This window comes from Melozone crissalis, unplaced genomic scaffold (genome assembly GCF_028551555.1).
Source record: "Melozone crissalis strain CALT ecotype California unplaced genomic scaffold, PUWL_Pcris_2 ptg000016l_1, whole genome shotgun sequence".
In the NCBI taxonomy this organism is placed as follows: domain Eukaryota; kingdom Metazoa; phylum Chordata; class Aves; order Passeriformes; family Passerellidae; genus Melozone; species Melozone crissalis.
Window position 1 is genome coordinate 49,309,257 of NW_026535794.1, and position 27,339 is coordinate 49,336,595.

The 27,339-nt window shown below is 40.8% G+C and overlaps 1 protein-coding gene across 19 annotated transcripts in view; it reads right to left on the minus strand.

Annotated features, from left to right (window-relative positions):
- The window catches only part of ARPP21 (cAMP regulated phosphoprotein 21), a 142,793-nt gene extending 119,114 nt beyond the window's left edge, over positions 1-23,679 (minus strand). For 6 of the 19 annotated variants that reach the window (XM_054273296.1, XM_054273310.1, XM_054273306.1 and 3 more), the window contains exon 1: positions 21,091-21,303. The gene's annotated coding sequence lies outside the window, so the exon portion shown is untranslated. Of the gene's footprint in view, positions 1-19,282; positions 19,560-20,462; positions 20,484-20,580; positions 20,832-21,090; positions 21,304-23,541 lie in introns of those variants that run through there. The other 13 variants (XM_054273302.1, XM_054273300.1, XM_054273299.1 and 10 more) reach the window with 7 other exon arrangements.
- Between the last annotated feature and the right edge of the window lie 3,660 nt (positions 23,680-27,339).

A 27,339-nucleotide genomic window follows, 5' to 3' on the forward strand; every position in this document is an offset into this window, starting at 1 on the left:
CATGGAGTATTAGGAAAACCAGTGCTTACACTAATCCACTTTCAACACAGCCTGCAGGCAAATCTGTTATCCCTGGAATGCATTACCCTGCTATCCCAGGCAGTGACACCAACACCATTAGATCCCCTTTTTGCACCCCCTGTTCTGAGTGCAGCCAGCCAAGAAAAGGAACGCGTCTCTAGACCATCTGAAGGACCTTATACTTCCCATTAACAGCCACCAGATCTTCTCTAGCTAGAAGGAAATTCTCCAGTTTACAACAATATGTAAACCCAAAAAAAATACCAAGTGGCAATGGGGTCTGAAGATGGACAAGTCCTGTGCACGGTCAGGAGCTGGGCCCAATGATCCTTGTGGGTCCCTTCTAACTCAGCTTATTGTGTGATTCTGGGAAATTCAATACAAAGGGAAGCAATGCTCCCTCTTTCTTTATCCCCAGGAGAGAGATAAGAGCTCTCTGGCTTAACCCACCTTCCTAAAACATACAAAACCAATTATCTTATAATTCTTACAACATTTGCTGCTGTATGTTATTTTTTCAGCTTGCATGTTTATTACTTCCCCATTCCCATTTCATCTTCTCAAAATAGGCAAAGCCTGAGAAACTACACAACAATTAAACCAGCAGGACTAGATCAACCCTTTTAAATACCACTACAGCCCTGTGTACTAATCATTGTAACTTCCAGCTTTAGAGATCCTTCTCAGAAAAAAAGTAAGCAAATCCCCAAAACCCACCTCTGTCCACACACTTCTTATTTAAAGAGCATTGTATTTACATATTTAATTTTATCTCCTGAGTTTGCCACCCATTTAAAGACAGAGCAATTTTTAAAAGGCAAAAAATTGTTGCCACTGGACAAGTCTTTCCTTGCCTGTTTTCTCCTGCAAAAGTATCCAAATACACTATTGCTCCTGAAAATTCACATTTCAAAGCCACAAGAGGATAAATAGAACTCTGATTTTCTTTTAGAAGTGTAGTTGAAGAACAAGGAATAGAGAGGGAGTTTACTGCTTTTTCATTTTTTCCCTTAATCTGGCTTTTTTCAATCCTTATCTGAACCATTACCACCTTAAAGTCAGACAAATTTTAGCCAGCTTCTAGTCTGATGAGATATAGAAGAATAAAAAAATCGGAGACTGTTTACATTTGTATGTGACTGTAGCCAAAGACAGGTGCAAAGCTGCCAACTGTAATTGCTCACATATTACTTTATGCCTGATGTTGATTTTTTTTATTCCACGAAAGGTTAGAATTTGAAAGATTAATGGTCTTCTAAATGGTATTATCTGATAGAACTGCCCAAATTTCAACTGCTAGGTTCAACAAAGGGTCTCGTTTCTTAGAAATCTTCATTCTGGGAAACATTAAGACCTCACTAAATCAAAATACCAAGGCACTGACAGAATTGAAAAAATACTGAGATAAACAAGCAGCCTCCAGCATTCATACTGGTGGCTTGACAACTCAGAATGGAACAACGGGGCAGGACTTGAGTGCCAGCTAAATGAAACCTGCTCCAGTCATCCTACTCTTCCAAAACCACCATCTCCCTGAAACATACTCCTTTGACTAATAAAACTTCTACTTCTAGAAAAGCAACATGTCCCAAAGTATTTCTACCTAACCAAAAATATTTACAGAATCAAGCTTCATTCACTGCCAGAGGCTTGTCACCAATTCTAAAAAGAATCAAAGGAAGAATAGCTAGAGCAGAAGAAAGTCAATGATGGATTTTTTTCAACAATGGCCTTAAAACCAACAGTGAAAGAGAAGCCCAACACTTGTAAATGTTCTGTCTGCTGTGTGCAAATCTGCTCTACACTCCTTCAAGTTGTTGAGAGCAGAAGGTCACAGTGAAAATTCCCATGCATTATCAGGACTGGCCTGACTCTTGGCTATGTCGTCTACCCAAAAATCTTACATCTCTCATGTTCTAGTCACAATCAGAGCATGACAAGAATATTACTTTTTTGAAGGCTCTGGCACACAGATATTTTCATACAGCCTAAGAAATTAAGTATGTTGACATTGCAGTCCATTGCACATGCATACACAGGACACATTAGTTTGCTATTTGTATGGCTGCCTAAAGACACTCATGATATGGACAACTAAGAGTATTGACAAGAATACTGGGAAGTAGTAAAAGCACAAACCAGGAAAGAAAACATAAAGTAAAACAGACATTTGAAAGGTATTCTTAATCCTGCAACTTTCTGAAAAATCAATGAACTATGTTTAGGTTTATCAATATCATAATAAAGGTATTGATATCCTAATAACTGTATGTGGCAATACTTTCTGATGCACAGTTAGGAAGAGTATCACTTACCTTCTTGAAACAATAAAACCCTGAAAATACCAAGACATGTCTCACATGCTCTGTTTGGCTGCATGAATGTGGATCTCTGCCTCTGTTTCTCAATTTGCCTCCCACCTGTGCCTGTTTAGTGTAAAGGATCCTTTTTTCAGTGTGTGGGACTAAGAAGGGAAGAGCTGAATCTTGCTATAAAGTCTAAGCACAACTGCAAAATATAACCCTTATGGATATTCCATAAGGGAGGCTAGAATAAGTATTTTAAAACTATTTGCAACACTTGTTTTCCTCAAGAGGCTTTTCAGCATAAAAAACTTTTGGAGCATGAAGTCAAAGAGCAGGGATAATTAAGACAGTCAGTTCCCCTGTTTTTGGCAAGTACCACCACTAGCACTGTAACAACTAATAGGCTAATCCCTGGAAAATGACAATGCACTTGGCTGTCCAAGCATCGTTCAAAGAGCACTGCATGCCATTGGTAAAAACCAAGCTGCTAGAAGACCTCCTCTTGAGGATATTCTTTCCCTTCCATTCATTATCAACATGCCTCACTATTATTCTCTGAGCTGTAAAAAATATATCCCAAGTGTTTAACTAATAGATAGTCACTTTTTTAGGGATCACCAAGGGTACAAATGCAATAGGAGAAACTTGCTTCAATTTCAGGGGAAGTAATTTCCTCGGTATGCGAACATTTAGTATCTTGCAACAATTGATTCAAATATCAGACTGCACCGACTCCTTGCCACAGCAGAATTATCTGTATTCTAGCTGAAGCTGTGATTGGCAAAGCTAGGGATGCACCCCTCCCACTCCAAGTGCTGTGTGGCTGCGGGCTGTAATTCCACCCATGTATTACACACAGGGGCCTCGAGATCAGCTTACCTCCTTCTATTCTGAAAATGCTCTGCCTTCCTCTACTGAAATCAAAGCTCTTCTCATTTCTATACAAACACTGAAGATTTTGCATGAGTGACCTGATAAAACTAACCAAAATAAGACAAAGCATTTTAACAACTTTTTTGAATTCTCTCAAAGTAAAAATGTCCACATAATTTTCCTTTATGCCTACTTCTTCAGCTTTTATAATCCCTTATGAAAAAGGCTTGTTGGCGTCATACGGCAAATAGATGTATCAGTCCAAGCACGTGAACCAGTACAAGAACAAATTTCATATACTTAGTTGGAATCTCTGGCAATTCACAATAGGGAGGGAAAAAAAAATTATATAGTAATACAGACCTTGAGGTCTGAAGGGATAATTTAGGTACATTAAATTTATTTCTGTTTCAAGAGACACAACATAAAACTTCTTTCAATGGTCTTTAGTTCTTCTGCCAAGCACTTCTCTGAGCATGTTCCAAACTCAAAATTACCTCCCAGGAGAGTATCTCAGGTTGGAGCTTTCTTCCATTGTTTCTGGGTTTGCTCCTATATTATAGATTATAGATTCCAGATGTGAACTGGGAATGGTAAAAAAAAATTACAACCACCACATTTCTGTTTTCTTGGTCCTTTAGAAGATTCTATAGGAACTGAAGGGAGTTAATTAGTTTTTCATCTATACAGTCTCTTGGGGAAGCCTGATCACAAAGATGTACCATAAAACTTACAGATCTTTTTCTCTCCCAAAATGTGGACACTTTTAACTGCACCAGCTTTGTGAAATCACTGAATGTTTACAACAGAACCTGATGGGGCCCTTCTTTTTAAATGAAAAATGGTATTTCAACACTCATTTTTTGGGGGGGTTGTTTTTTTCAGTAAACACCTACCAATAATACGTGTGTGCAACTAGTGCATACACATATTTTTTAAGAAACAGAAATGCTATTAGTTTACTTGGTTAAATTTAACCTAATCATTTTTATAGCTTCCTTTTCTCTGCACTCTATTTTACTACTTGTGACCACAAAGAATGCAAAAATTTAACTGCAGGAAAGTACAGCTAAGCTTACTTGTGTAAACATACTTGTGTACCTATAAAAGAAACCTGAGTATGAGTAAAACAAGGTAAAACAACTTTTATTTTTTCTTAGACTGCAGTTGCATCTATTTTCACATGGTTTTGTGGAAGCTAAGGTCAGCTGAGTATCAGCCTACTGGGGCAAATGGGTAGTGACATCCTCTGAGCACTGACAACACATGTAATTCAACACTTAAACATTCACAGCTGTTTTAACAGATCAGACTGATTTTTTTTTTTTTTGCAGTGTGAAGTCTCAAAGAAACACTTGTGCTGACTGCTAGTGACACACATGGAAGAGTGTTTATGCTTGTGACACACTGTATGTATAAATTTACTGAATGCAGCTTTACTTTCAATTGTTCAGACAATGAATATATGTTCTTGTCAGACAATCAGAAATCCAACACAATAGTCTGTAGCTCAATCTATACTTAGGAAAAAATTGTCTTTCAGCTCTTCTGGCTGATGTAAAAGATTTTCTCAGGAATTCTTCTCAAAGAGCAAAGTAATGGTAAATACATTAATGTTTTACTGCTGCCATAGGCTTATTTTATTTAAAAAATCTTTGAAATTCATGCTTCTGGTCAATTTTTTTTTTTCAAAATTCAAAATGCATTACATATTTTCCACAACATAAGGAACTAGTAAAGATGTGAACAAAGAAACCTGTATATCCAGAAAGCTGCTCTTGTGCAGAGTGGGAAGACATAACAGGTATAGGGATGCTCCCTGGTTCATAAAGGTATGAGAAATGGGTAATCACATGATATCAAAAGTATCAGAAAATTCAAAGGGACTCAGGAACAGATAAACAGGGCATTACTGAAAACAAGAAAGAGAAAGACTGGCTGGAGCTAGCTGCAGCTAGAAGAAACTGAAAAGTTTCCAGTAGTAAAAGAAAATTTGGAGATCAGAGAAGCACAGTGCTCCAGGGGAACTGGAAAAGAAAAAGGACAACTGATGTTTTAAATTGAACCCTTCTTTTATGCTGAGCACAAAATTGGAAAAAAAAAAATTAACACACTTGTCTCAGCCATTCATCCAAGGCTGGTACCTCCTTGGACAGGCAGGCAAATGGGATGCAAATTCTGGCACAAAGGAGAGTACCTCTTGTACAGGTACTCCTCAAAATGAACCCAGAGCAGTGCTGAGAAAGATTGTAAAAAAGCCTGAAACTTACAGCGTGAAGCAGTTATGGAAAAACCAGTTATAGCAGTTACAGAAAAACTTCAGTAAGGAGAAAGCAAAATTAAATCTCTATCTAAAATTAACTTATTGAAACAAAAGCTATGTGTGCATGTAAAACTGGTTGTTTCAGTCACAAACTTCAGTGATGTCCAGGCAACACCCAAGAGTGAAACTGTGATGCCATAGTGGAAGCCAGTGGAAGGCTGAAAAGCAAAAGCCAGGACCTCTCACATACACAGGGCCCAGCAAACCAGACAACACCTGGTTTTAAGTCACTTCTGTATTCCAGCCTCCTAAAAAACCCAGTCAAGTGAAAAGTAATAGCTTCTAATACAAAGTAATAGTCTCAAAATAAAAGTTACAAAGTCCACACACAGATGCAGAAGGCAATTAAATTCTTATACATGCCTACACAATCATTACAATATACATTTTCATGATATTCTGAAAAGGCTGTTGCAAAAAATATTTACAATCCAAAAATAAAACAGATAAATAAAGACTCCAATTTCAATACTGATTATTTTAGAATCACAGCTGTATCAGAAGAGCTAGTTGTGTATAAAGATTGAAAGGAACTTATCACAGAGGATTATTGCTTAATAAAAGGGGGTGACCTATTATACATTCTACACAAAAATTAAAAAAAAGGCACTAGAGGGGGATTCACATGCCTAGAAAAAAACAGGTCATATCTACTTCGTAACATTTTCAAAAACTTCTCCCTCAAAATGTTTTGCCTATTGAACTTTCACCTGCAAAATAAAAAGCTGCCTACATAGGTGACAGATGTTTGCAATACTTAAATCCGGTGGTTTTGGATGTGCTCTAATTACTTGCACTTATCATCAGGTTCAAACAATCGTGGGTATTGTTTTTTCTGGTGGTTTTTTTTTTTTTTTTTTTTAAATCTATCCTGGCTACAACTAACCCTAAATATATGCTAAATATTAACACATGTTTCTAGACTTGAAATATGAAATCAGCCAGCTAAAAGAAATCTCTTAATTCTTTCAAGCTCTGTCTCTTAAGTTTTCACATGGTTGAGACTTTATTTTTCAAATTATCTTTGTTTACACCTGTTTAAATTCTTCAACATTATCACCTGCTGAAAGAGAAACATGCTATCACATTATTTGTCCGGAAAAGAACCAGTAAGTAAAGTCTGTAATACCCAACAGTGACAGCAGAGTGTAACTGCAGCCAAAGGAAAGCGAGGGTCTTCAAATTGGCTAAAGATTCCAGGGCTGCACACAAATAACTTGTGAAGGTGTCATGACTTGATTGTGTATGCCAATATAAGCCCAACAGAGGCAAAGTGAATATTCCTACTGCGTCTCTTTATAATAAAAGGCTCTAAAATGCCATCGTCTCTAATTAATGGGGAGGGGAAAAAAAGATCCAAGGGAAAGTAAGTACAAAAAGTCAGTATTTCCTTCCAGGTGAGGACACTGAGGAATGCAGAGGCTAAATACATAATGAAGTTGGTCAAAATAAGAGCTAGATGGGCAACCAGCACCCCCTTTCCCAGATACATGGCCATCATTCTCCAGCACTTTGCATTCTCCACTGCTCCCTTTGTAACAGACACTTCTGAGGCAGGCAGTGAATGCTTGTGCATGAAAATGAGCCACCAACAAAACTGAAGAATATTTTAAAAAATTATTTTGCCTATATACACAAAGATGCAGGGCACGTAATAAGAAACCTTGGGCATCAGCATTTTTAACAAGAGTCGTAACAACCAGGAAAAACTTTCTATGCTTCTTTCATATTGACCTCCTGAAGCATATTAGAATTAGAATGCAGCCTCTAGAGGAAAGTGTTTCAGGAACTACTAATACAAGACAGTAGGTAGGAAAGTGAAAGACAATGAAAGACAAATGCTTTTATTTATGCAAAACTCTGTCAATAGGATCCATTTTGTTGTAAGTCTAACTAGACTGAGACAGCACTTACAAGCCTTTTATAATGATGGCTCAGACTCACTACCTCCTTAAGAGAAATGAATTAAGAAATAAGCAGCATGCAAGCCTGCACCATAAAACTGGCCATAAAGATGGGGAAAACCAGGTAACCACATCAGCATCTAAACAGTAAACTGATGGCATTTTAGTTATTTACAGCAAATGCAGTATTGAAAGCAGACTGCTATTTTTCACGTTGCTTTTACTAGCCTGATTAGCAGCGGCTACATGCCTGAAACCATCTCTTATGGCTCCTCACAAGCAGGAGCAATTCTCCGGGGTACCTTGAGGACCTCAGCCACAGCCCCACTGTGATATGGGGTATCAATGGGACATTATGGGGTATCAATGCAAGCTGAACATGGCAATCAGGAAGGGCAAGCAGTTCAATTTCCCCCCAAGCCTGCTTTCCTTACCCAACTTAGAATTCACTCCAAGTGCTTTCCAAAGCCTTGCTGGGACTACTCATTTATAACGTGGGTTTTATCTTCACTGCCTAATACATATACAGCTGCCAGCACACTGTGCAGACATATTTTGGGTCACCACAGTTAAAGGTTGGACAGCTTAGTTTTCATTGAGCACTGCAAATGGTGACAAAAGTGTATCTTTTGTTTAAAAGCAGTTCCTTTTGTACTGTTTTCTTCCTCTATTCACTTCCTAAATTCATCTTCCTTACAAAGTTTCACAGTGATGAGAAATGGCAAGCTGCCTATTCTCCTTCCAGAGGGACATTCATGCTTTCTAAAGCTGAACGTGAGGAAGGGAAATTCATTGCTGGATTGCTGGACTAAGTTTGGAAGATTGGAAGAAAACAAAGCAAAAACAAAAATAAACTCAAAAAACCCCAAAAAAACCCCAACCAAACAAAAAAAACCCCAAAACCACCAAACCCTTGAACAAAGGGAATTTTCATTGTTCTCACATCTTTCTGCAACTTACTGTCTCATGGCAGACCACTCTCCTCTTGGAAAAGCTTCATGCTTCTCACTCACAACCCCCCCATATATCTGCTTTTACTACTGGAAAATGTATTTTTGGAGAATGCTGCTGGGTTTTCTGACAACATTATTATGCTATAGAACTTGTCAACTTATATTATCTGTAGCACTTGAATTTGTAGCTATTCCCACTATTAGAAAGGCCTCTTCTAAAGACATAAAGATTATTAAAAGCCTTCACTGAAAAAGAATAACCTTAAATTATCCAAATAACCTCAGAAAAGCATTTGGAAGTACTGAAAATCTGCCCCTTCCTGAAATAAAACCCAACAAAACCCCACCAAACATGTCATAGTATTTTACTGACACTACCACAAAATACTTCAAAAGGCAGCAGTCCCGTTTTTCCACTTGGAACTCAGTGAACACATCCTCTCTTGGCAGACTAGTTTATAAAAGGGTCTCCTTTTGCTTCTTGAACTAAACAGGCATTTTATGACCACCACACCCATCACCTATAGCCAGCCCACGCAGGGCTGAGAGGAACAGGTCTCCAGAGGTCCATGAGCACTCCCAGCCCATTTCCCCATGCACACACTTCACAGCCAGCCATCAGCAGCAGCCCAGTGTCATCCTCCTCATCTTAAGTTTGAGAATTTACTTGTTGGTTTTTCCCATTTCTTGCTTTTACAGAAATGCCAGGAAAAGAATAAGTTTTCAACAATAAAGTTTTTCTTCATTGACACTAGTGAGCACAAGAGTGGGGGTGGTCAAGACTGCATCTTGCATCTGTAGTCATTCTACTGGGCTAAAGGACAAACTTTAAACACAATTAACATTACTTTTCTAGCACCTTTCCATACCATGTATCAGGAGTTCACCCACTTCAATGTCTGAATTTAGCAGAAAGATGAAAACAAGTGTTATGCCTCTCTGTCTTCCAAATCCAATCCTGTTGTTTCCTATCCACTGCACTGGAAGGGCAGTTGAGCAGCACACTGATAATGCAGTCATTTGGGGAAAATTCCAACTTAGTTTGCTCAGTAATACAAATGCTAGATCTTGAACTTTTGAGCCCACAAAATATGGAGATGCACATTTTGGAAGAATTTTCTGCCATACCTGCTTCCAGCTACAGAAACAGGATCCTGCTGCATATTTGACTGAGTTGCATCAATAAGGTTATATGGGCTAATATTTTCATGCATTTATTTACAAGGATTAAGATTCTAGAATCAAGTCCATAAAAACAAGAGTCAGTCAAATTAAACCTAAGCTATGTGAAAAAAAGAAGGTCCTCTCACTGCATTCCAAGTCTGTGGTACTACAGGCATTTGCACTCATGCTTTTAAAAATCACAAATCATCTCCTTGGCAAACAATTGAATTCAAGAATTAAATTACCACCAAGGACACTGAGAAAAGCATAGGCACCATTATTTGTGGAATAAACAGCTTATTAACACGACATCCCTCTAAAAAAATAGAATGACTCCACACAACAGAATTTAGTGCTTGAAAGCTAAGAAATTCCTTCAACTCATGCTACTTGAGAGATAACCAAGTTGACTGCCCACCAGTCTGGAAATTAACCCATTAAAAGAAACAAAAAATCAGTTCATAACTACTATGCCTCATCTGTTCAGACTGTTGCCATCATTTCTTTATTAGGTTTCATTTCAGAATGCTACTTGCATAATAAACTGACAGAGCACAGTGAACAATTAGTGATCTAGGCACTAACGGCAATCAGATTACTGAAAAACAAAATAACTGAATTGAATCTGTAATTGGCAGCTGAATATAGGCAACTCTCCTGCTATATCTCAGCAGCAAGAAAAAAAAAGGAACAAAATATAGGAGAAAATACATTTCAGCTTTCAGATGATGGCAGCAAACCATGTTCCTTCAAACACAAGAGTGAGAAATTTCAGCCGACAGTTCCTTTACTTCTGTCTTTAGGAGGAGCTACTACATATGCATTTCACAAAAAATATATGGATCATGTATTTAGTATAGGTCCTCAAATGTGGACAGCTAGCTGCCTCAGTTGGTAACAATCTCTACAATCAATCAGTTTCCTCCAGTTTTTACCAGGATCTGTGGCCATGACATCATGATAATCAGAGGTACAAGAAGAATATATAGTGTTCAGCTTTTGGTGCAGTTTCCAAGCTTATTCAACAATTGTACAGACATGAAATACAAAATAATTCTTCATACATAAGAACTCTGGTAATTTTCTCCTTCTTTCATCGTACAACCCAGCAACACAGCAAACTGCATCCAACATACTGTTTTAGGTGCTATGGTGCTCACAACATAGACAGAAGTCCATCTTAAAGGTAAGAGAGCCAACACATAAGTCTTTGACAACAAAAAACACTGTTAAAGGTATTTATTCTGAGTCATTCCCATTACACTTTATTTTCTAGGCAACAGAGAAAAAATTATTGAATATACTGCTAATCCCAGAAAACCAAAATAATCTAAATAAATAGATAGAGAGTACAGGACACACATTTTCCAGGAGCATCAAATACATACACAATTCTATGGAGCTTACTGAATTTGGATGGAGGCCCCAAAGGGACCCAGATATGCCAACAGGAGCTCCATACATGAAGTTCAAAAGCACAGGGTCTTCTGGCTTTCACCATAAAAATTTTGTTTCACAAATGCAATCAGACCTGGCGGCATCTCTCCTTAAGAGATACCAGAACAAAATCCGAGAGATTTGGGAACTGGGAAATCCTGAATAATAATAGTATGTTTTATATAGCATGCATATTTATAAACTAAATGTCAAAAACACTACCAAGAAAGGCTCTTTTAAAAATCGCAGTACTATATGACTGTTAAATCAAAGGTTTCATCTCTTTCAAACAGGGGCAAATACCTGACATAGAAGAAGGCAAGTAAAAAAAAAGCTAGAAAATGTGAACAAATTATGAAAACCCAAGAAAAGCCAGAAGGGCCAGTTTAACAAAGTAAAGTTTGCATAAGGGGCACAACTTAAAAAAAAAGCAAAGGCTCGGTATGAAGAATGGCCAGAGAGTATACGGAGCAGAACAGAGACAACTGATGAAAGTGTCAAAACAGCCAAAAAAACAGGCAGAGACATCCATGCCAGTGACTGCTTGAAATTCAGTGTCAAGAAGCAGAACAAGAAAAGAGTTTATATTGGGACTGTGGTGAATTCCTCCAATATTTCTCTTCCTGCACATCCAGCAAGGTTCAAATCAGGGCTATGGACCAATTTTTATGAAAATCCCTTGTTTATGTTACACCTAGGGACATAGTAAGTCTCCTAACTTCAGTATTCTTTACTTCACACATTCAGCTTTGACAAAAGAATATAACATTAGCTACCCTCCATATTTTTTATTTTCTCTGCTGAGGTGGCAAACCTACTTGAAATTATCTCTGTTTTTTTGGATTTTATAGTACAATGCTATGTCAAGTTACTGGTCCCAAAATAAACCATCTTAGGTCAGGAACGGAGCCCCTGAAATCCTTTTATTAAAATCATCTGTCTGGCAGTGAATAGACATTGAAATTGCTCGTACATGTAGCTGATGTTCTGAGGACCACTGGTATGTTACATCATATGCCAGCCTCATTCCAACTACTGAGTATGGGTAAAAAATGACAGATTCCAGGAGAATATTCAACTATGCACCAGAAATACGAGGGTCACTTACGCTCCTCTTTTGTTACAATCTCAGTCAATGCAAACCTAGCAAACACATTCCCATGCCATGGAATTTTCTCGTAATATACCACTAAATTGCTCAGTCTGCTGTCATTTTATAGGCAAGCCAAAGACTCAGGGCTCACTGGAATTGCTCTCAAAGTCCTGAAATAATTAGAACTGATTTCAATTTTCCTCATATTGAAACTGTAGTGTTTAATCAATAAAAAAGTTTTGTTACGAAGCATCGATATTTTACTATCACGTTTTCTGACATGCTCTTCTCCCGATGCAGTTTTATTACAGATGGCTTTGACGTGCCTGACAACATTAATAAAGACACAAGTGTATGTTATCAAACAAATACAAACAGGAACAGGTACCAAAAAAAAAAAAATCTACTTTTCGGCACTTACTGCCTGGACATTGAGCATCACTGTAGCACAGAAAATAGTTAGCAGCAGTTCTTTGAACACACAGCTCTCCAAGAAAAGATTTGTAGAGGAAAAATTGCAATTAGCCTTCGTGAGTACGAATGATGTTCTGTGGTCTACTTCCTGGGGAAAAAAAAAAAACAACAAAAAAAAACAAACCAAACCCTGAGGAGTAACAAACACATCAAAGGAATCCGTGGGCTCTGAGAGGTAGGTGCCTGCCGCATCTTCCTCCCGCATTGCGGAAACCAAAGCGACAACGAGCGAGTGGACAGGGTGGCTGTGGAACCACAGACCATCCCCACAGGGCTACCGGCAGCACAACCACAGGCAGCTGAGGTGCTGCATTGAGATTTGTGTCTCAATCTGCTCTTTCCTACCAATCCCTCCCCATCATCAGAAAGCCCTCTATGGAAAGGTGGGGATTTATGTAGTCACAGGGCACATCACACTATTCCAGCAAATACCTGACTAACTTATGAGGTACTGCCATGCCAAGAGAAGAGGTACCAAGGATAGAAACCAATTTATTTTCTGAGAAGAACTGACTACGTACCACGGAACCCAGGATCCTGCATGTCTCCCCAAGACTCACCCACCAGTTTTTCCTCACTGATATTAAGCCAAGCTAAGAAGTCCCATTTTAGCCCACACTGTCACGGAGCTGCCCTCAGACCTTGGCAACAATTTTGTTATCTTCCTTTCTCTCCTGCCAGATAGGTGGCAGAGAGGAGCAATTCTGAAATAGCAAAAATCAGAAGATGTAGATCATTTACAGCCCCTGTAACCTCAGATTTAGTGAGATTAGGTGTGATTGCAGAGGAGTAGTCATTTCGTCCTGATCGTCTACCCAAAGTTGCACATCACAACGCATGCATAAGGAGTTATTTTTTTTATCAGAAAACAAATGATACTGAAAAGAAGCTACACATCTATATATTTTCTCTGCATTATCCAAAATTCCAGTTACTTAATCTTCAGGGAATCTGTCCTCCTACTTCTGATGCCCCTTAACCTGACTTCACATCACAAGCACACTACTACGGCTAATCCTCCATTATGTCCTCACCCCGCCACTCCCTTATCTCAGCCACCGATTTTGAGAGGGTTATTTGAAGAAGCAGGTCATTCAAGGACTTCTTTCAAATGCAGTCTTTTTCAACAGTACATAGATTAAACAAAAGTTGCATTATCCCTCAGTAATAATTCATTGTTTTCCGAGTCTAACGGGATTCTTATGCTGCTTGCCATAGCTCTCAGTCCATTTTGCTGCTCTGTTGCAGAACAGACTGCTACACTGTAGTGGAAAAGCATACTGAGACACACAAACCTAGTAAATACATTATGTTTTTCAACTTAAGCTCATTTCTGATGAATTAAAGCTTCCCCAAAAACCATACCTGGATCAAACATAGTTTCATTGCCATTTCCAGATGCTCACAGTCCCATGCATTATGAAATACGGCACTTTAGGATGCCCTAAGTCACTCATTAGGCTTTCCTTACAGATAAATGGTCAGAATTTCCCTTGTTTTTTATACTTTGTAGAAGAAAGCTCTGAATTTTTCCTAAAGGAACAAAACCTGAAAGCATGAAAGTCAGACTTTCTCACTTCGGATTTCATAGTTTATAAAGTACACAAATTATAAAGCTATCAGACATTTCCTGGGCTTACATTAAAATCTGTAGTGAACCTTTAGAGTGGACCAATTTATTTGATGTGTTTCCCTCAAAGCTTTTATGACACCATAAACATTTCTGACTCCATGACAAATACTTTACAATGTATTAAGCAGCATCATTTAAACTGTCCTAAATGTTTTGCCAATGGCAAAGTATCTGAAAACAGAATAGTGACTTGAAAATGGAAAAACCTCAAGGTATAGTTTGTACCACCACAATTTATGATTTACTTTCAGGAACTTCAAATAAATTTCAATGGCACAAACACCCAAAAAGCACAAAGTAGGCATATTCTTCAGAAGACCATCATGCTGTACCTATTTCACATGAGAGTATCAGCACCACTGAAGTTTGCACCCCCGCAAAACTTCTCATTGAATCAAATATATAGTTGAACATTCCATACTAATTAATAATAATTTAATTGTATTGCTAAAATGCTTCTAATCACTACAGTTTATCTTCATTGGCTTCAATCTACTGAGAAGCCTTGCCATCCCTCTTTACACAGGAACAAATTGTGGTAACTCTCTTCACAAGAAAAAAGCATTACACCACGAGAAGCTCTGCAGGTCACCAAACCCAAGATGCATGCACTCCCTGTGAGGAAAAGCAGCACATTCTGATTGATATTTAATTATGAAAACTTAGAAAGTGTTTTCTGTATTGAAAGCACAGGAAGACTACAACTCATGAGGCAATAAAAATACAAATACTGCAACAGGATTCATTACTCACGAAATTATTAGCTGTTCAGGCATGCTTTTGATGACAGAGTTCAAATCCTAGAACATAAAACTGGATCTGATGATTTTATGAATCCAGTAAAAATTATTGCTGCATGGCTGTAAAAATTGGGATAAACAGAAGCTTGAAAGGAGGTGATTTGTATATATTTGCTTTTTATGTTTTAGCAGAGATTGCAAACAGAAGACAAAAACTTTGAGAAATCAAAAAACAAGGCATTTAATTGTGGGGGAGGGAGGGTGGGAGTATTTGCTGAGGTTTTTCTTAATTGCTATTTTTTTGTCACACCATTCTGCCAACCATTTAAGTTTTCCTTTGACTTGAAGGCATCTAATTTTGGAAAAAGGCAGTTTCATCAGTTGGAAGTTGTTACCAAGCTTCTAGAATTTTAACACAGGTGCTGTATAAACAGCTCATAAATAAATTATAGTATTGTCCAAGACTAAATTATGAATATGGCAGAAAGCATTCAATTACAAAAACACTTTTTTAGGACTTTGCTTTCTCATGGTACTACTCTTTGTAATCTGTGACTCTTGGCCTTAAAAGGTCAAGATCAGACATCTGACCTGATCCCTAAGTGTCCCAATTTCCCTGTGAACATTTTCTTTCACTTATAAAAATGCACTTCTCACCTTACATACTTCAGCATATGCTATGCGAATGTCTGCCCTAAAAACATCCTTACATGGTTACTGCCTCCACACACTGCCAGTAACTAGCAAGTATTCTAAACCCCTGCTTCACAAAGCCATTGGATATCCAAATCACACATTTCAAATTCCCAGCTGTCACTGCCTAACTATGGCTTCTGCATTTCAGCTTAGTCATGATATACGACATGATCGCTCTGTCGCGCTTCGCATCCTCCTTCAGCACTAACCCAGCCACCTCCTTAGTGCTTCCACAGACCACGTTTACCACAGCTGCAATTAGCTCATGTAAACAGTCATCACGAGCCCACTCTTGTAAAAAGCAATTTTGTTTACTTCTTGTTTACGTATTTCTCTCTGTGTTTAGTCTGCTTTTTCCTCTCGGTAACAGGGAATTTACGTGTAATAGCCAGGGGGAAAAAAGGACAAAAAAACTGACGTATCATTTTCATACAACATCTCATTACCTATTCTGGACTCTAGAATGATCAAACACAGTTTAAAGATCCCACCATGTGACTAAAAAATTGTACATCTGAATGAAAGGAGACCGCTTCCATAACAACTTTTTCCAAGGAACCGAAAAGAAGCGTGCTGGTGGTGGATTACCTGAAAGCCTGGAAACTACAACAGTGAAAAAGGAAAAAGTTATAAATACCAGCAAGATTACTACCAGGTGGAAGAGGGCAGCTGTGGCAGGACATTAAGGAAGTGTTTGCTTGTGGCATTTTCCTGAAAGGTGACAGAGAACTCCAGTGCTCCTCCCCTGGCATCAATCCAATTCCTAACTTTGGACTGTCTATGTCACACATTAAGCGTTAACGCAGATTATTTATGTGCTCTCATAAACTAAGGTAAGCTAAAGAATTTCAATTTACCCAATCATACAGCTTGCCTACTGTAAAACCAACATATGAGAAAACATGAAGCCTGAAACTAGAGTCACTTCAAACATCTAAGCAGCTGTGAAGTCCTCCAACTAAGCAGTCTGGACCTTCAGCAACAAATGAGGAATTGGCTAGAATCCATCACAGATGTTATTTACTAAAAAAAATTAGTTTTGATTAAAACTGAAAGTATTGTAGTTTTATGGTGTATTGTCTTTTTCATTTCTCTAATAATGTGTGTGTCTGGGTATGTGAGAACACCAGCATACTCATGCAAGCCATAGTGGCTGTTCCTCTGATTTGGGTTTAAGCCTCCTTCTTAAGAAAAACACATTCTGTCCACGAACAGCAAGCAGTAGGTCTACACGAATTTATAGGCAGGTTAAATTTATTAAAACAAACAAACAAACAAACAAACCAGAAACGAGTCATTATTTGCACTTGTTCTGAAGTTACTTCCTTGTTTAGAAGGGCTTACCATTAAATTACTATGTAAAAATAAAGTACTTTGATAGTTACAAACAAACATGTAAACTTATTTACATCTACATGTTTTTGAAAATCAGTATTTCATGTATCAAGTAGAAAAATAAGAAAACAAAACAAACACCAGCAATTAATCAGGGAAACTTACAATCCAGGGGTGACCCAGTTACAAGCCTGGAGACCAGAATAGGTCTCACTTGATGACTGTCAAAAACCAGATGCATGACCTCACATGGTTTGCATAATTTATCTGCAATTCAATTTACCCAACTCGAATTAGGGAAAATCTAACTTACCTGGAGTGCAGTTTGTCATCAAAATAGAATGTATCCTAGAAATGCATGTTACCACACAGATATTCATACACAGTATTTTAAATCTTCAGAACCGAGTGCTCTCCATTGGAATGCACAGAGACTTTGCCATGTATTACTTGTTTGATGAATGTTTCAATCTTCTAGAAGAAAAAGGGACCCATTTGCTTGACTTACTACCTGCTAAGAACATTAATACAGAACTTCAAATCTAATAAATGAATAAGCAGGGGACAAATGGATTTTGCAAGTTTATTGCATGGTAGTTACATTACTTCTCAACTGGCCAATCTGAAAAGATATTTTTGAAAAGAGATTACTTAACATCAATAGCATTTCCTTTAAATAATCATGAAGCTTACACACATGTAGCTTTGAAACTTATCAAGGAAATTAGGCTGGGAGCACTCACAGGATCAAGCCGCTCATTCGTGAGCAGTCCCTATAAACAAGGATTTGCCAGTCTGCCAAAATAATTTTCCTACTCTGAAATTAATGCCAACAAAATTGGTAATACCATTCAATGCAAGTTACAGATCTTGTGTGCTATACGCAGAGAGGTGTTATCATCAGCTGGTGCAAGTCTACACTGTCCTTAAGACCAAAGAAACTACATCAATTTTCAGCTGCTGAAAATTTGTCCCGGTGTCTGTCTTTAGCACTGATTAAACCATGGAGCCAATTTTAAAGCTCCCACTGACTGCAGTGAGACCAATGCCTGCAGGACACAAGACAGACTGTAAGTAAGCCATCCTAGAATTAGTACACTTTTCCTCCCCCCCATTCATTCCAAGTTTAAAGTTAGTTATTCAAAATCATAACCTGTGAGGAAGTCAAGAACACAGCAGATTTTAAAGCTTCTCAGGTTTCTTTTATGTACTGTCTGAAATTCTGTTTAATAACAGTGATTTATCAGGCCAAGTCTAGTTACTGTAATCATGCAAATAACCCCAGTAAACCCCACAGGAAAAGCAGCACCATCAGGAAAACATGATTTGGCCCACAGTTTTCCTCCAACAGAATGAAGTTTCAAAGTTACTTTTGCACTGTTTTCTTCCTGTCTGAGAACTATAATTACACCTGTATTAAAAATCTCTTTGCATCTCCTCTATCACGGTTATGTAATTTTTCCTTCATGGGTACGATGTGGTGCAACACTCGTCTGAGCAATCCTCTCTTGCACACTTAGCCCAGGGGCAGTCAAAATGACTAGCACATAGCAAAAACAAATAATTGCTTGGAAAAAGGATTTTGCAGGAGGGGTACTCAGCTGTTTCTTAGACCACCATCCTGTAAAACTGCAGACAACAGAGAGAAAATACAGTTGTTTTACAGAAGACATCTTTAATCGAGGCGATTTCCTCTACATGATTCTAAGTGTGTGGATTCTTTCAAATAGCTGATAAACACATTTCGGACTACAAGTACACGGAACATAACAGGGCAGTTTTCAAAAGTATCTCTCCATGGTTCTCGCCAAGTGGTATACACTGTATTTATCTATAGGTATTTTCCTTCACACTTCACAAGAGATTTACAGCCGCTTGCATTCTGTGAGCATTGCATGCAACAATGATTTTTAATATCAACTGAATTAAGTTTCAACTGCAAGGAATAAAAACTCAAAACTCCCGCTTTAGGAGGCTACCAATAAGCAAGTAAATAGAGCCAATCATTCAAACTGGTTACCACAAAAAAAAAATTAAATATTTAAAAGATGTTCCTCAGCGCTACTCCACTGTAAGATGCTTCACTATTAAAAAAATAAATAAAATGGAATATTCTTCAACTTAAGCATGCCCACATAGAATAAGACCAATAGCACAAAATAATCTATCCAGTTTGCTCCATGCAACTTTTTAGAAGAACTTAAAAAAAAAAAGCATCCTAGACACCACAAAACTCTTCAGCTTAAAATGAGCTAATCAATCCCCTCTCTGCACAGCTGCATTTTCTTTCATTAATGTAATAGAAATATTTGAGGGATTTCCGTTTTTACCTTTGCATTTTTCCTTTTCCAGTATCCATAACCAATCATCGCTCTGCTCTTCCATTATGCTTCGTATATTGCAGAGTGAGAAGCATCTTCATTAAATAGTATTAAAAATAGAACACACCCGATCTCCCCACCGGAGCATGCTCTGATAGTGCTGATACCACAGCTCTCAAGGTAACCATGCCCAGCTGGGAGCTGAGAGGCAAAGTCAGTGCGAGATTAGCAATTTGCAAGCCCAATTGTGCACACAAACTTGCCTCGATCCGTGACGAAGACTGCTAAAACAAAATCAGCGTGCAGTTAAATTATGCGATTGAAAAAGTTGCAGATCAGTTTACAGTACCGTTTTGGTTCGGTTGTTTTTGGTTTTTTTTTTACCCCCTCCCCATCACCCTCAGCCTCAATTGCTTTGTACTTGCCTAAAATGTGCATATGCCATTTAGAAGAACGCGCACCGGGCATGCATCTGGCTCAGCATCGCAATGGCAGAGAAGTCAAACAGGTGATGCACAGACACTCGTGTGGCTCTCTAACGCTTTTGTTTCCCCCTCCCGGCACATTTACAGCGATGTCACACGGCGGCGGGATGAGTTTTAAGCAAAACCGCACACACCTGGAAGCGCAGAGACACACCTAGCACGTAAAAATGCACCCGGAACCCGAGCGTGTTCCCCCCCGCCGGCTGACGCGGCGAATGAAGGCAAAATAAATAACAGCAATTAAACAAGGCTGCGCAATGGCTGCGCTAGATGGGCACGTCGGGGTTAGATTTACAAGCGATATCGTTCGAGACAAGTAGGCAGAATACACCAAGCGGAGTAACACGAACTGCTTTTTGTGAAAACGGGACACCTAACGATACGGCCGGAACACCTGGACCGTGATCCTCCTCCACCGCATGCAAAAAGAGATGCCCAGGAAGCATCAAGTAAATCTGTTGCCCTCACATCGCCACCCTTAAGAACAATGCCAGTCCAAGCAGCCCAGGCTTGCCCTCCAGCAAACACGGCTTTGAAAGCGGATGCCGCGATGCCGTTCACAAACCAGCGAGTAAAAGTTGAGATTTTCCTAAAGAGCTTGATCCATTTCAGCTAAAATGACGGCCAGGAGGAGGGCGATCTCTCCCCGCAGACCCCCCTCTCCCTGGCGCTCGCTGCCCCTGCCCGGCTCCCGGCCACCTCACCTCGGCGCCCGACCCCGACCCGCCTGCGCTCCCGCCGGCAGCGCCTCTGGCGAGCGGCGCCGGCCGCCCCAAACTTTGGGAAGCCGCCGCCCTCGGCGCCGAGCCCTTCCCGCCCTACCTGGCCGTCAGCACCGCCACGCTGCCGCTCCGCAGTCCCGTGCGAGGCGCCGGCTCCAGCACCGAGAGCATCCTGCCCCGCCGCACTACGAGCGACACCCTTTTTTCCTTTTCTCTTCCCTCCCCCTCTAGTAAATACCACATCTTAGAGCCGGAATCCTGCAGCCGCTATTAATAATTGCCCATCGCACGCAATAAAGGCAAGCCCCGGTTCCATACACAGCTCCTGTTTCCCTCTCTCTCCACTCCACATGCTCCAGCCGCCCTGACCTCAAAAATTAAAAGATCACGGGGAGGGGTGGCGGGGGGGAGGTGGCGGGGGGATGGGGCGAATGACTCCAACGAAATGACAGAAAACACATGCTGGAAGAAAAAAAAATAGACAAGAAAAAAATCGCGACAACAAAGAACATCACGCCACACAAATGTCGACAGATTCTGCTTTGGCTTCCTTGGGTTTTGTTTTTGGTTTTTTTCGTTCCTTTTTTTCTTTTTTTTTTTTTTTTTTTACCTTGCCTGCAAACGGGATCTGCCCCCAGCGTCTTGGCGGCTCGGGCTATTTTTGTTTGTTTGGTATTTTTGGTTGGCCGGTTTGTTTATTTTGCTGCGGATACGCTGCTGTTACAGTACAGTGACTGTCTTCCTGAAAGACATGGTCTCTTCCTCCGCCTCCGCCGCGGGAGGAGATCCGCCGCCGCCGCGCCGCGCTGCTGCCCGGGCGCGGTGGCCGCGGCGGCACCGCCCGACCCGCCGGCCGCCTCCTCTGCTGTCCCGGCCCGCTCCGCCGCTCCGCCCGTCCGCCCGGCTCCCCTTCTGGCTCGCTCCTCTCTCCCTGTCCTCCGTCCTTTATCTGCCGCGCTCCCGGGCTCTACTGTCTGTCTGCGAGTCTCTCCCTCTGCCTTTCTCTCTCTCCCCGCCCACGCAGCGTGGTGCGCCCCGGACCGCAGGCAGCGCCGCGCTCCGGCTCCGCCGCTCGCCGGCTCCGCGCTCGCTGCGCTCAGCGCCGCTGCCCCGGCTGCCGCACAGCACCCGCCGGCCCCGGCGCCATTGCGCTGCCCGCCCTCAGCCCACCACACCCAGCCCCGCGCACGGCCCGAGATGCCCGCCTGGGCCCGTGTCTGTCTGTCTGTGGGGCGGCTCTGTCTGTCTGTCCGCCCGCCTGTGGCTTCCCGCACGCCGACCCCTCCAGTCACATTGTTTCCCCCCCTTCCCTCAAGCCCTCCCCCGTCAGCCCATCCTCAGCCAGGAGCACAGAGACAAAGCACCCGAGCGGGGCTAATAAGGAGAGAGCTCGTTAATCCCCTCCGATTCCTTGTTATTTGTTCCCACCCACTCCCTATCGCCCCCGACACGCGACCCCAAAGAAAAATAAAGAGGGAAGGAAATGGGCCTTGACTCCAGAGGACATCTTTAAGTGAAAGGTCTGGGGAGGGTGGTTTTAATTATTATTTTTGCTGGTGCAACCTGACAGCCTTCAGGCTGATCAGCCAAGCTACTGAAAGGGGTAAAAAAAATTTGACAAAAAAAAAAAAAAAAAAAAAAGACTGCAGCAGATTTTGGGTGGTAGCAGATGAGCCACTAAAAATGGGGCACATGATCCCCTTCCCCCTCCCCTGCCCAGCATGTCTCTATCTAGGATCTGGCTTGATGATGTTTCCCTCGGAGCCTTGCTGCACACCATCAAGGCAGAGGGAAACAGGCAATTCACCAGCACACGCGTTTCCGACACATGAAACCGCTGCTATGCTTTTAAAACCCGGGCGTCGTTTTACCCAATTGAATACATCCAGGCATTCATCCTGCACCCAGCCGAAAAAAGGGCATTTACCTCTTTGCTAGGTGGCTATTAATATGCAGTAAAATTATAGCTGTACAACGCCAAATGTAATTGCCATAGATCATTTAGAGCAGATCCAGCAATTCAGCTGCTGGAAATGCATGTCTGTGAATAACCATGCATCTGGTACAATGCCCTCTACTACAATAACCTGAAAGGAGACAGGAACGTCTGGTACTAGCTGCAATTAGTAATCCTATGGACGAAAAATAAACAGTCAATAGGTACAAAGCAGCAAGGTCCTATGAAATACAGAGATCATTTCTGTCTACGGTGATACAAATAACCCAACTCCCACAGACAGACAATTCTTATTTAAAATACACAGTTAAAAATGCACTTCTTTCATGATGTGCTTTCAGAGAGCCTTAGTTAGAGAAGACAGTTTGCCATGGTTAATGAACGTAGCAGAATCTGCGTACCAGTAAATATGGGCAAATATACAGGAGGCCAGGGCAGTGTTGCAGGAAAATGTTTGCTGTAGTAGGTATTATCCTTGCACCCCTGGAACCTCTCTTTAACCTTAGAAGCAAGCACCTGCTTTTACTGGGGACTGCTGAATGGAATCAGACTGGAAGAATACAGTGAGTGATGAGCCACAACAGGGTGTGCATTAGCTGGCTCTTGGCGCACACTTCAAGTGATCAGAGGCATTCAGCCAGGCACACCAAAACCTGTTCTGCTAATGCACCTCCTGATGTGGGTTCCTCCTAGGATGGTTGTGTGTGCCTCCATCTACTTTTAATTTCATTCTTTAGCATATTCCCTTTAATGCTGTGCTACAGGTTCCAGCTGAAAGCAAAGAGACCAGCAGAGTGTCTATAAATGGCACTTGTGTTCTACCCCTGGTGACAGGGCAAGGACCAGGTCTTTGCTTTTTGCCATTTGATGTTGCAGCCACCTCAACAATGGACCAAAGTTAATTTTCGAAGATGGTAATCAAAACTATTCTGAACCTATAGTGAAATGGAGAGGGCCTCACCTGGCTGCTGCCCATCATTCCATTAATCCCATGCAGGGTACCCAGAGAAGGGAGAGAAATGCACAAAAGTGCACTTTTGTGTCCTGCACCAGGACACAACAGCAGTACTCACTCACGCCTTCAGTAAATGCCTTGCAACTCACCTCCAGAAGGGAAGGGGATGAGAGTAGTGAAGGTTTGGGAACCTTGCTGCAGTCAGTAGACACCATGCACGTGTCAAACAGCCACGTGTCCCCAGCTTGTCTCCCAGCGTTGAGATACTGGAGTGTCTTCAGAGTGGGAAGAGCCAAAACTTATATGTCAGATCTGTAAGAAGATAAAAATTAATCCAAGCTGTAGTCTGGCAGTTCATTCCACCCTCTCCTACGAGGCTGGATGTGCCTGGAGCAAGTTACCAAATGCTAAAAGATGCCAGCTACAGCAACACCAGTGGAAATAATCAGGAGAAAAGCCCAGCATCACTCCAGTATCACATAATGTAGTTTTTCAACTCAGAATGCTGAGTAGCATCAAACACAGCATGTGAAAATAAGTGAAATTGCCTTCCTTTGTTAAGAAGTCACCTCAGACCTTCTCAGTCAGATAATAATCTGACAGAATACGCAGCCTACATCCCTTTGTTCAGGACTTTGTAGAAGGAAAAATCACAATCATTGCACAAGCATAATATTGAAGAGGTGACAAACCATGGCAATGACTTGCTGTTGCCTGTCCTGATCTGTAAACATGGACAGGGATAATTGTCCATTTAATCTTCATGAAAGTCAGCACTTTGATGAGCACAGCAGAAGCTGTGTTTTTAAGCAGAAACAGAGCTAGATCAACTCTTCAGACTCCTGACACCTTTTTCTGTCTGTTATGTGACCAAATTTCGAGGGGAAGGGGGGAAAAAACAAAAGACACAAGACCTATTTCACCAAGTACTTTCTTGAGCAAAACATCTAACCAATTAACCAGCAGCTCATTCTTTCCAGGATTCTGGTACTGCCAAGTGCCCTTGTGCAATAGAAGCAACATATAGATGTGAAGCACACATGAATGTGCACACACAAATGCCTCAGCTCAAGGTATTTCCAAAGCATGACAACAGATTATGTTACTTGTTCACTGCAAGCATACTTTCTAGCTATGATATTTCAATTTCACTTAGAAATAAAAAAAAACCACCTTACTGGGCTCTCAAAACCCAGTATCAGACTGGAAGTATGAGATGTCAGAAAAAGAAACAGAGCTTCTTGCAGTTCTGCAATCACAGATCCCTGGGAGAGAAGGCACGTGGTGTTACTAAATACCTTAATAAAATCTTGCACAACTGGTTGCACATTTCTGCTGCTTCTGGTCATTTCTTAGTGGAAAAAACCCCTCTAACATATAAAGTCTCTTGTGTTTTGGAGTTATGGAATGATTCAGTTTGAGGCACAACAGTATGATAAGCTAACTGTTGATGTATTTTATCATAATCTTATGTGAAAGAGATCAGTTTTAGGAGGTTTAATTTATTTTTAAACTCCTTTCCACTTTCATGTCCTTACATGTTACAAACAAATTAATCATGCATAATTTGCAGATGGACTTAAAAATATAGCACGTCTGTTTAAAATGGCACTTTACAATATGTAAATATAGCCAAATTACTCCAGTTTTAAATACTTCTTAGGAAGAGCTAACATATTTTTCAGCTACAACATCTCAAGTAAAAGAAAATTACCCAAGCAATTTGTGTAAATCATATACTGGTATCTCAGACTTGACAAAAAAAATGAAGCTTTATGCTCTTTCCAATCAACTCAGTAAGAATTTTGCAATGGATTTCATTAGGATTAAGATCAGGTACCTAAATCTCAGATTTTGTTTGGACAAAGATCAATGAACAGCCCTTTAAAAATATAATCTGTTGCTAGAGGGGCTGAGGCAGCTTCCCCCCCCCCCCCCCACCAAAAGCAAAGAATCATTTCTTTGTATTTGACATTTCAAATCCCCTCTTAGTTTCTTTTGGAAATCTCGTCATGTTTGATATGCTATATCTGTGTATCTTGAAAAGGAGATTACAGAGTGGAGTTCCTCACCCCACACACAAAAAAAGTTGCCTGATCCCCCCTAAGACCGGAACCTGTAGCACTGCAGAGCTGTGACTTTCAGAGGAAGATGAGCAGGAATTTGAACTCTGTCTTTGACAGCTAGCATTTGTGCACATTGTCTCGCCTGCTGTAGCCTTTTCTTCAATTCATGTTTACAGGCAGGAGGACCAGTGAACCTTCAGGTCAGAGTGTAGGAGGGCCAGTGGCCCTGTTTCATGGGCTGATGAGTGGCTGGCAGCTCAAGAAAGGATGTTCTAAAGTCACCACAAAAAGGACTCATCAGCAGCTCTCAGTTGCACTGGACAGAAACACATCTCTGATATACAAACTTAGCATAGTAGCACTTTTATAATACGCATGTGTGGCATGCACAATAGGACAAAGCTACAAAACATGCAGTGGTGAGTAAGAGAAAGAGCAGTATGAAGAGAGTCAGCTAGAGTGTTGTGAACTGTGGTGTTGGAACAGGCCAGAGAGAAAATGGTGAGAAAAAAGAGGAGGAGGGAGAGTCCCAGGCAGGGAATGCAGTGAGCTGGTTATCTTGAGATCTGTGATTCATTGTGGAGAATGCGCACTACCTCCACATATTAGAGTACTGTAGGGAAGAAATCAGGCTGAGGAAATTCCTAACACTTTCAATAGGATTTATGAGCTTTAATAATCCAATGGCTCAGGGTCACCTAAGAGCCCAGGAACTGCTTGGCTCACAAATATGAGTGGCTCTAAGGAGACATACGACAAACACAGCATCTGTGAGAGAGTGAGAGCAGTTGCAGCCCTTGGTGTAGGAGCCACAAGAGTCACAAACAGCTTCTACAGGCACAAAGCAGCTTCCCATCGGGATCTTACCAATAAAAGCCTTTATTGCTGCCCTTTGTCTAAAGCAAACTTCGTAAAAGCATTGGTTACCTCCCAGCACACCTGGCCAGCAGACAGGCTTTGGTGACAATTCTCAGCTACCACAATAAGATGTGGGTAATAGAGGCTTTCAACACAGGTGCATGGTGTCTTTCTCACTGCTAAAACATTACAAACTACATCTGCCCTTAGGGTTCCCCGGAAGAAGGGAAGCTGAGGGACCAGGGAACTTCACAGGAAAGCAAGTGGATCCAGTAATGATAGAGAGGGGGAAAGAAGGAAAAAACAATTTTGACAGGAAACCCCACTTAACTTTCAGAAATCCTACCAGAGCAATATTAAGAATAGCAGTAAAACATGCTTGTGGAGCTGTAGGTTTGCTTTAACTCTCAAAACCATATATATTGTAGAGAAGACCATCACCCCAGCTGCCATATCAAAACCTAGAGCATGAAGGCAGCAAAGGATTTGGAGGTGAAAAAACAATTTGCTGTGCCAATCAGCCCATGTAACTCTGGGCTTCTCCGTTTGAAATTCCCCTGAACATGGTGCCCTCTTAACCTTTCCTTCTAGAAGGTCTATGTTGTTATCATATTGTTGTTATCATATTTCTAGAGTCCCATATCTTCCGGGTGGTTTCTCACAAGCATCTCTTCACAACAGCATTCTTCCTGTTTCTTCATCAGGACTCCTCCAAGGCCCTCCCTGACTGGCCAACCCACCCCCTTTTATCCCAGTTATCTTCATTAGCCACAGCTGCCACCCAGTTAAGGGCATCACAGCTGCAGCCCATTTAGAACAACTAGGATTGAGGCAAGGCCACTTATACAATACATGTATTTCACTAGGACTCATAGGCCACTTATACAATACATAGATTTTACTATGGCTCAAAGGCCACCTATACAATACATACTAAGATTCAATGGCCACCTATAGGTCTAGTCCTCTCTGAAATGCCTGTTTTAAATTTAAGAGTTTAACAGAAGGGTCCCCATTTACATG